This window comes from Pelobates fuscus, chromosome 10 (genome assembly GCF_036172605.1).
Source record: "Pelobates fuscus isolate aPelFus1 chromosome 10, aPelFus1.pri, whole genome shotgun sequence".
In the NCBI taxonomy this organism is placed as follows: domain Eukaryota; kingdom Metazoa; phylum Chordata; class Amphibia; order Anura; family Pelobatidae; genus Pelobates; species Pelobates fuscus.
This window is the reverse complement of record NC_086326.1, coordinates 154,180,173-154,191,737: the sequence shown is the minus strand read 5'-3', so window position 1 is coordinate 154,191,737 and position 11,565 is coordinate 154,180,173.

Genomic DNA, 11,565 nt, shown 5'->3' with positions numbered 1-11,565 from the left:
GAAATACCGAACGCACACTCTGGCTTGTTGGTCATGTAGCACTTGTTGGTAGCGTTTGATCGCATGGTTCATACGAACAAACCTACCGAACGGCGCTGTCCTGACGTGTGGGAAAGAAGCACGCGTTCGTCAAATTTCAGCGGTGTTCGGGAGTTTGTGTCCGATTTTAGTTCCATGAACTTGACGCCCAAACACAGCTGCCTGCATTCTCGCCAACAAGATGGCCGCCAACACAGTTCCCACGTGTTTGTGCATACGATCAGCGGCCACCCAGCAGCACAATTAGAACACACAATGTTAAAACAAATATGTGCACAATGTGGAAAAAAGTCAATAAGAAGCTCTAACACCCCAAAGTGGTGACCCCTATACCACTTTAGAAACAACAATATACATACACAAACGAGATGGAGCTTCTTAAAATGGCAGTATAACGAATATTCTGAAAAATAGAATGTATACCGTCGTGCAATACAGTAATGCAAATAAAAATAGGAATCTACACACAATAAATTTTCACTCACAAGCCAGGAGTCATAATCTCATATGACTCGGATGGTGTGCGCCTTTGGACCATTACAGGATGTCCAGATCCTTATTTCATGCAGGATTCTGTTTGTAGTCACCTTTACCCAGCTCACAGACAAAAAATGCCAGGTCAGTGGTATATTTCCAAAAGGATGGTGCTTTATTTCCAAATAAAAAACTTTAGATAAAAAGTAACGGATTAAAATATAACAAATCAGCTGTAGATAGGGCTATATAGTCCTTAAAAATCGCCAACCTTTATCGAGCTTTGAGAGTTCCTTCAAGACAAAATCAGAACTTTCCCAAGTATTAGCCCAAGTATTTCTTTTGGATGAATTATTGGCTCAAACAATTCACGTTATACACTTGCACTCATATCTGCCCACACATTCCATTCTTGCAACGACATTCAACAGAAGAATCCTCAATTTATAACACTTATATACCTTGGCCAGAGAGGGAGCTCCGATAAACCTTCAGAAATCTTGCTTTGTAACTTGCAATAAAGTTATTACATTTATTACAGGCCTACTCGTACGTTGGTTTCGGCACACCTCAACCAACTTTGCATCTCCTTTTACATTCTATTACGTATTAGAAAATGCCAGCACAAATATATATTTACTTGTCTTTGGGTTGGTGCATTCAGGGGGGCTGCTGTAGACATCATGTCTTATCTCAGATTTTATCTCTGCCAAATGTTTACATAAGTCTGTCTTAGCCTTGTAATACAAAATGGAATCACCTCTGTTCTGATGGTGACTTACAGTAAACACTTTTAATTTCTATCTTAACACAAAATGTCTGACATTATAAATATACTGACAGTCTGCATGGGTCAGTGTGTGTGTGTGTGTGGGTCTGTTTGCGTATAGGTCAGCATGTGTCTTTTGAGTCAGTGTGTATGTGCATGGGTCAGTGCGTGTGTGGAGGGGGGTGTCACGGTTCCCACCGTAACATCCGGAGTGCCAAACGAGGTTGCCCCAGGAGTGCACAGTAGCGGATTTGAACCTGGGTACTTTGCAGTCCTATGTTACCTCTGAGCCACCATTCAGCTTTAGTAATGCCAGTATCTAGCTCTGTCTTGTATCCAGCACTGGGGGCTGGACATGCATTGGAATTAAGATGAAGATGATGGTCTCATTAACCAAGGTATAAAACACTGACTCTCCCAGAAGGCAGTGTCAGTTCCTTGACTCTGGTTCCGTATTGCTGTTTGTGTTCCAGTGTGCTCCTGTTGATTCCTGTCCTTGGCTTGTTACTCGGTATATCCTGACTTCTGGAATCCTCTGACCTCGGCTTTCTTCTCGTTAATACTGATTTCTGGCACCCTCTGACCTCTGGCTTACCCACGACGATTCTCCTGCTTTATCCGTTTCTGTACTGCGACTTGGAGAATTATCCTGCACAGCCCCTGTGCACCGACTCACAGGCCAGGTGAATTCTTACCTGACCACCTCGGCCTGTGTTTACTTGCAAGGGTGAGCATATATCTCTGTCTGCCGGACTCACAACTCAGGTAAGCCCTGACAGGGGGTCAGTGTGAGCGTATGTGTGTGGGTCAGTGTGTGTCTGTATGGGTCAGCTTGTATGTGTGTGGGGCGGCAAACAATTTTTCACCTAGTGTGGCAAAAATCCTTGCACCGTCCCTCTTGGACAGGGAATAGTGAACCCGGATTGGGCAAGCAAGCATTACATTGTGCAAAAGGAATTAGCTTATTGGTCAAGATTCCTGTCATCATTCACGTAATGTTTCCTCCCTCTCTCTTGTTTTGACACTTTTCCGGAATTCCGAAGCACTTCGGCACTTCGGACATTCTTAAGACATTTGTTTAAGAAGACATTTTCTTCTATTATTTTGTTGGGTCCGAGGGTATCATTAGACCAAACAAATCTATATTTATTTTTCAATAGCTAGTTTGAACCGAAATGTTGTTTATTAAAGCTGTTGTTTTGTTAAAATTTAGCTTATAACCGGACACCTCAGAGAATTATTCTATGACCATAACCTTTTCTGCCAAAGAATTGTTGGGATCTTCTAAGGTCATTATCACATAATTTGCATAAAGGTTCAGTTTCAGTTCACCAGAATTTGTTCTGAAACATTTAAACCTATTACTATCTCTAATCTGAGAAGCCAGTGGTTCTAGTGACATTATATATTGTGGGGATATTTATGGGATAATAATAGTAAACAGTTGAGAATTGCCCACTATTTCAATTCTCAGATCCCAAAGATCGTTATCGTGTAAGTGAAATGTATTCCATATAAATAAAATCACAATTTGTTATAACAATAGATACAATTTATTGTGACAATTTAAATAATAATATGTAACATGCGTAATAATAATCAATGAATATTCAGTATAACATGAGTATGCAATACAAATGGCAATACATTCCAATGGTTAACACAGCAATTGTCAAACAAGATTTATGACGGTGTTTCACAGAGCTTGCAGCGTAAGGCCTTAAAACTTAGCTAACAGAATAACCCTTTCCATGCTGGCTAGACCTCCTAGGTAATTAAGATCTATTTTCATGTAATTTTAAATAAAATAATATTTAAACCAGCTCATTAGTCATTTCCTGGAACCATCCAATAAGAGTAATCTACCATGTTCTATAAGCAGAATTTTTACTTGCCTAAACAGATATTTTATCTTATTTTAGATCAAATCAATACACCTGGATAAATATCACGATATGCTAACGTGATAAATCACATAAATACATAATTATTCTAATTCCATCTGCAGAATGGAATGGTTATAACTATATACTTCTTAGTTAACTAAGATTTCTAAATATCGAAATTTAATCGTGATTTATCCAGTCATATATCATGCTATTAGAAAATTTTTAATTAATTTAGATTAATTAAATGAAACCAGTATAATTACCAGTTGAGTAGACATTCTCATCAGATGTTCTCAGGTAGCTAAGTGTCAAGGAATGTTTGTCATGGGTCTCTTTCTCGCTCTGACTCACTTGCTTCTTTCTGACTCCTTGTCTTTCTTCTCCCCTTGCATACTCCTTTCTTTCCTTGTTTCCTCCTCTGCTACTCCCTCCCTTCCCTTTGTCTTAACTTTTTTTTTAAAGGGAAAATTCTCTGTTCGTCACTAGGTGGTAGACCAATAGAAAACTGGAGGTGTGGTTACCTTCCAGATAGCAATTTAAGTATTTGGTCTATAGTGGGCAGTCTCGTCCCACTAAACATACCTATCCAGGAAAGAGTTAACTTTTCCTGGTGGCTATTTTGACGTCATTTAGCTTATCTTTATGGTTATCTATAACTTAAGTTTTCTGTCAGTTCAAAGAGTTTCTTTGAATTTTCTTCAGACAGTGTGTCTCCAATTCCTGCTGTAATTTCTAATATGACAGTTCGTAAACTAAGTTTCACCTCTAAATTACAATGGGACCTTATACAATATCAAAAGTAAAATGAATTATTTAATCTTCTCTGTCACAAATGTCTGGGTTTAGAATTTATTCTATTCCATTAGCATTTAGACAGTCTGTCCATCCCCCGTTCTCATTTCTTATCACTTGATTTGTATATACAAACATTCCTAAGCTCCCAGCTCAGTAGTTAGCATTACAGAAAGGATAGAAATCTTGTGTCTTTTGTTAGCTTGAAAATAACAAAATGGAGTCTGCTCTGTTCAGAGTGACTCTGACAATATACATTTTAATTTCTATCATAGCACAAAATGTCTGCCGATATAAATACCCTGACAATATAGAATCAGGGAGAGCGGGTAATCCTGACTGGTTCCATTTGCCAGATTGAACCAGTCAGAGCTGAAGCCCCCAACCCTGGCAGTTGGAGCTGAATACAAGGCCATAATGGCCTCCAACATCCACCCATTCAAACCAAATTTCCTTAAAACTTCCCTGAGGAAACCGCACCCGACCCTGTAGAATGCCTTTTCAGCATCCAAAGACAGGGTCAGGTGGGGTCTACCCTCTGATTGCACTGCATCCAAAATATCTGTCAATCTCCTGATATTAATTATGGATGATCTTCCAGGGACGAAGCCCACCTGGTCCAGATGGGTCAGTGTGCGGATAACCTGCTTTAACCGTTCTGCCAGTACTGCAGAATATATATATATATATATATTTTTTTTTTGTAAATCTTTCTTTTATTATGGCATATGCGTTATGGGGTACAAAAGAGAGAGGAGGCATTGTGGGGTAACATGAGTTAATGATAACAAGATGGTGTGCAATGCACCTCAAAGAAAGATTGCCATGGTTTTTTGTTTTTTTTGCAAAACCGTCATGTAAACATACAAGCTTGGTTGATAAAATAACAGGAGATGTAACAGGTTATACGCGGACAAATGCACATTTTCATTGCAGAATATATTTTAATATCAGTATTAATGAGTGAGATAGGTCGATAATTACTAATCAATTCAGGGTCTTTCCCTTCTTTCGTTATTGTTATTATATTTGCTTGCAAGGTACATCTTTCCCTTCCGCTATCACATTGAATGCATTAGTCAGGGATCCCTTTATAAAATATTTCATTATTTTGTAAAACAGATTATTAAATCTATCCGGGCCTGGTGATTTCCCCTCCTTCATTTTGTCTATGGCCATTTCCGCCTCATTCTCTGAGATCTTTAGATTTAATATTTTAGATTCGGTATTTTTATTGTACGAAAGGAGACGGGCCACACCATCTAAACAGATGGAACTATTTTGGGCAGGAGCCTCGTGGGCGGCCGGGCAGGGAAGGGATGTTCAGCTATCTCCAGAACCCCTGAACGGATTCGTATGATTTTTGAGTATGTTTGTCTCCTAATTATGCTTGTTCAGAAAATGTAACTTTTATTGAAATTAAATGTGTCGTTTTGGTGTTATAAAAATTGGGTAAAAAGTATATTTTTTCGCTCGGAGATAATTGAGCTAATACAGCAATTAACTCAATTATCTCCCAAGCAGTGGGGAGGAATGCACAGTAATGAATGGGAGTGTTCAACTGTGTAACTGTAAATGATTGGTTGTTAAGTTTGTGTCTTTGGGGGCCAACAAGGTCCACGTGGGTGGTAACCTTGTGGGAAAATGTGTATTAAAGAAATGCTTGTGTGGTCATTAAAACAGTTCTGCTTAACCCAGAATACGTAGCCTCGTCTCGTTATTGAAGGGAACCTGCATCCAGCTAAAAAAACTAGCTCTTGTAAGAGCTCTACCTCTCTCTCTACACTGATCCAGCTGATGGGATATCAGGAACTCTGCAGCACAGCCTCTCGCCAGGAAAAGGATGTCTCCAACGGCATACACCCCTCCAACAACCTGGGTGGCCGTTACACTAGTGTCTGTGTCCCTAGTCTCCCAGAGTCCCCTAGTCTCTCAGTGTCCCCATGTCTCTCCCAGTGTCTCAGTGTTCCCATATCTCACAGTGTACCAATGTCTCTAAGTGTCCCCTAGTGTCCTAGGGACACTGGGAGCCATGGGGACACTGAGACACTAGGGGACTCCCAGTGTCCCCATGTCTCCCAGCCAGTGTCCCTAGTATCTCAGTATCCCCATGTCTCCCAGTGTCCCTGGTGTCTCTCAATGTCAGTAGTGTGCCAGTGCTTCCTAGTCTCTCAAAGTCTCTCAGTGTCCCAATGTCTTCCAGTGTCCCCATGTCTCCTAGTTTCTCAGTGTCCCCTAGTATAAAAGAAAAAATCTCAGGCACTTACTGTGATAGATTTAAGCAGATTTATTGGACACCGCAACATTTTGACATGTACGCAGGTCTTTATCAAGTCTCCAGTGTCCACTATATATCACAGTGTCTCAGTGCCCCATGTCTCCCAGTGTCCCCTCGTGTCTCAAAGTCACCCAGTGTCCCCATTTCTCCATGTCTCCCACTGTCCCCAAGAGTATCAGTGTTCCCATGTCTCCCAGTGTCCCAATGTCTCTCAATGTCCCCTATTGTCCTAGTGACATGGGAACAGTGGGAGACATGGGGACACAGACACTAAGGGACTGGGAGACATGGGGACACAGACATGCCCCCTTTTTGTCTATGTTCGCCCCTTTCGGCAGTTCTGGTTATGTGATTTGTGTTGGTGGCCCACCCTTTTACGCCATCCATAGACTTCCTGCTTTACTGGACACTGCTGTTAGGGGGTATGGTTTTACTTGAAAGATGAAAGCGTGAGATTAGTATAGGGCATGTGTTTTCTCATAGCTGCATCTTTTGAGTTTCCCTCCGCACCATCTCCATCAGATACACGACGCTTAGGAGGTAGGACTGTTTTAGCGTTTTTGGTCAATAAGATTTTGTAATTTGGCCCTGTAATTTGGCCCTGTTGTAACTGTACCACAACCCTATGTTTCCTGCTTTAAACTGCCAACTTCTCTATTTCACTCCGTCTACAGAAATATTGCAGTTATTTCTGATTTTAAGTACATGTACTAATTGCTATTGGTTGATAATGCTGTTAATATATACACTATTAGGGGCGGAGCTTGCCAACCGACCGAGCAAGACGCACATGGTGGGAGCTCCCACATCCGAGGCCCTGATTCAGGGCATCACGCCCGACCACCGCTTCGTGCCCGCAGCGGACGACTACCCTCACACCCAGGAGGTGATGCGGAGTCCGGCGATACCCGATTCGGGGCTACCCGCCACTAAGTTGCCCGCTATTCAATCCGCGGCCTGCACGGGTGGGAGCCGCGGAGAGACGGCCGCTCTCCCGGTTCTCGGGCTGAAGAGGGGATGCTCACACATCGCTCCCCCCCCCCCCCTGGACCGGTGGGGGATATCCCGGTCCCCACCAGCATGGGACACAATACACGGAGGCATCATGGCAGATAACCTCCAAGCAGAGTAAAGGCGGCGGTGCCCAAGATGGCGGACAAGCGTGCCACTACATGTGGCCTGATGCAGCCACAAAGCAGCAACGAAAGACACACAGCAAAGGAATTAAAAAAGGCAAAGCATGGAACAGGCAACACCCTTGCCACCCCACCCAGGCACACCCGGGAGTTCTTTGACAGACTCTGCTCTTACCTCTGGTCAAAACTCCGTTACAGGGTCCGGGCCTTCACACAAGCAGTTCAAGAGGCGGCAGCATGGATCCGACCAGCTACCCGGCGGCACCTGAGTGGGTACCCACAACAAGCCCCCAGAAGGGGACGAAGACTGAAATCAAAGCAGCAAGTGGCGAAGACTCGCCCCTCAGGCACCAGCTACCACCCTCTTAAGAATTCACATCCAGCGGTGAAAGTCCCCGGACGACCGACTGCCCACACCCAGCAATGCCCCGACGCTAGCAGACAAACTGGGGGACCAGCTCATGAGACTGCTCGCAGCCGAAATTGTACAGCCGCGGCGCGGGAGATGACCCCCACGTCGAAAGCCCCGGACTACACTCAGACCTATGCTAACAGCCTGCCGACCACTGGTATAGGGTAAAAGGGGACATTTGTATCGAGGTGGCATACTATAATGACAATATGCGCGACTACTAAACTACCTAGCTCTTACTTTATAACATGCTATTTTATTGAATGTTGCAATGTCACAGTTGATCACTACTGCTTATGGCGCCTACAGATGGGAGCAAATGGGACAAATTTGCATTGTGATAGTTTTGTGATTTATATTTTCTTTATCTCGACTTAAAGCGACTAAAATGTTTAAGCCTACATATTTGGCCAACACACTGCTGTCCCCTGGTGGACAAAATCTAGGAAACCTATAGAAATCTGTGTTCCATGTTGTCCTCAGTACCTGTTTAAACGACAAAATAAGCTTAATGTTTTATTTACTTTACTAACCAAGCTTGTATACACGTAACCATTTTATCACGATTTAAAACAAAAAAATATGGCAATCTTTCTTTGGAGTGCACTACATGTCTTACTGTTGCAATTACCTTATGTTACCCCACAATGCCTCCTCTTTCTCTTCTGTACCCCATAACGCATGTGCCATAATAAAAGAAAGATTTACAAAAAAAAAAAAATATATACACTATTAGACAACTGTGCCCTATATCTATAATGTACCATGTAACACATTTTTCAAATGCTTATTGATACTACATCTGTGTGGTGGTATCCCAGAAGCTGGAGAGATAATGGACAGAAGAAACATCTTCTTTGTTGGTGCAAAAGTCCATGGGTTCAGCTATCCTGAGGTGTTTTCAGCCTAACACACCCCTATTAATAATCACCCTGTGTGGCGGACCTTATAAATTTCCCTGGGGTTGCCCAGACCTATCTCCAAATTTCCTGAACTCATGTGTATCCCCCTGTTCCTGGAACAAACGGAACATGTGTGGTCCCCCTTTTTATTAGCTTAGAACACTGACCACCCCTGGCTGTTAACCGCAATTAACTTGAGTGCTTTCCCTGGGTGGCCGCCATTTATATAACCGAATGCACGTGGTCTAGTGCATGGGGCCATTTTGTCTCCTGAACACAGAGGTACTTGGTTGTCAAGCGCGTGGAACTCATTTTGGATACATGATCTCACAAACCCCAGCAAAGATTGTACCGCTGTCCGTCCAACTTCCTGACCAGCTAGACGAACGACGTTCGGGAGATAGGTGTCACGATTCCGGGAACCCAACACGCTAACACACACACACACACACAGAAAAGGCGCCGTACCGGACCTTAGAGTGGCCGGGCTAAGCACACACAGAATAGTCAGGAGACAAGCCGAGTCAGGGGAACCAGAAAACAGGATAACGATAAACAAGCCGAGGTCAAAGGGTAGGAGAAAGTCACAAAGTCAGTTTAACAAGCCAGAGAGTACGTAACCAGAAATCACAAGTTCAGAATCAATACTATACAGCAAAGACCACAACAGGGCAGGGAGGAACAGGAAAGGTGAGTATAAATACCCTAGGTTAAATTCTGATTGGATAACTTCCAATCAGAATTAACAATCACACGTGGGAGATATCTAAGCCTCCCACTGTGATTGTGGTACTGTTGCTTTAACGCCGGGTCACTCACGTGACCCCGGCGTTTGCATAAATCAACGACCTTCCAGCGTGCAGCGTTATACATGCTGCCGCTGGGAGGCGTGACAGATGCGAGCGGTGAGCGGCGGAGAGGAGACGCCGCTCGCCGACAGGTAGGAGGAGGGGAGACCGCGGGCGGCGATGGACTGAGGGTGAGTGCTGCGAGTTGCGAGCAGCCTCCCCTACTAGCCGCCCGCGGACCCCTGACAATAGGAACTACCGATTGGGGGGAGCATTTGCTACCTAAAAGCCTGGGGGAGCGTTTGTCGGTGTTCGCATGGGAACCCCCAAAAGGTCAAAACTTTACCTGAATGGCGATTCTGTTCTACCAAATGGATCTGAGCACTATTTGGACAACTTGAGCACACAGATCCGGGCATTTTCAGGGAAATAAGATTTGTGGGGTTTCTGTATATGTTTTGGGGGTATTTGTGTGAAATTGTATGATTTCCTGTAGCTGAGAGATAATTTAGTTAGCCCTCTATTGACTCAATTATCTCCCAGATATGAGAGACACCTGGGAGGGGGTTGTACTGTTTTCTATGGAGACCCCATGCTGGGGGTGTTACAAACTGCCATTTGTAATTGGCCCTTTAAATTACAAATTGCCCTACTGCCCTGGGTTGTGGACAGGCCTATTTGCCAGCCTCCTTCCTCATGACTATGGCCCCTGGGAGATTGTGCCCCATAAAACTTATGGACTTTTATTGGGTGTGTATGGCCCTTTAAGAACCGTCTGGGAACATATTGTGACTTTGGTGAACAATGCCCCTTTAAGACTATGTCCCCAGACCTGTAAAATAACTTGTTCCTGGCTTTCTCCCACTTGGTTCAGTAAATGAGGCTTACTGAACCAAGTACCACGCAGGCGGACCACCCAGAAGTGGAAGTGTGCCATCAATTTACCTCCCAAGCTGGGAGCCTGCTGTAGGTAAATTGCCGACCGCCGGGTGGCCGCAGTTCGTGCAAACGAACACGTGGCAGCGGCCATCTTTGTTCATTCGAATGAGGTCAGCGGTATGTGTAGCCAAACCCATGGAACTGAAATCGGCTACACATATTTTTACGAACACCGCTGACCCGTACCTTCTCCTACACTCCGTTTTCAGCTTCAAAGACTAAGTCCTGTTCGACAGTTTGAACTCACTGCTATACTAAGCCGAATGCACGAACGGCCTCGTTCGTGCATTCCAATGGGACTTAGTCATTTTTCAGTGTGAAATTGACCGACCGCACAGCCCAAATCTATGGAACTGTTTTGGGCAGGAAAATGTGCTTGCGGTCAGTCATAAAGAACTTCCGTCTATCTTTTTATCTACTGGTTGGATGTCTGATTTTTTATAGTGTTTTATGAAGATTGGACGTATATTTGTAAAGTTACAATGTATGTATAAAAACTGTATTTTTCCTGTCTGTGATAATTATGTTAAGTGTTGTGTACCATAATCATATCACAGACAGAGGGGGAGGATTTTGTGTGTAATTGCTGGGAGTGTTTTCTGTAATGTACGTGTGTTATTAGTTGTTCTGTAAAACCCTGTGGGTGGTCCTATGTAAACCTGCATAAAAGAAGGCCCTTTGGTGCCAAATAAAACAGAATGACTTGACCCTCTAACTTGCAGCCTTGACTCATGTTTGTAGGGGACAGCTATAATCACTACAGGGATTGCTATGCTCTTCATACTCCCTTAGCTACTGAGCTTTTGTAAGAGCTCTTGTTCCTGATCCTGCTTCGCTCTACAGAAGGAAGAGGTTCACCTACTGGAACCTGGAGCCTAATCGTAGGTCCAGGGTGGATAGCAGATGGCGAGATCCTAGCCCAGCAGCGGCGGTTTGTGAAAACCAGTACTTATGGTGTCTACGCAGTAGTTATGGTGTCTACGGTGCTGATGGTCCTTTGGTGAGTGCTAGGAGCATCCTTTTCTACGGTCCAACTTCCAGCCAGCCTGGAGGCAACCGTAACAGGGGGTCTGTGCATAAAAAGCCGAGTGTAGCACAATAAACCTCAGTTGACTCCCAGAACTGTGTGTCGTCCAGTTACTGAGGG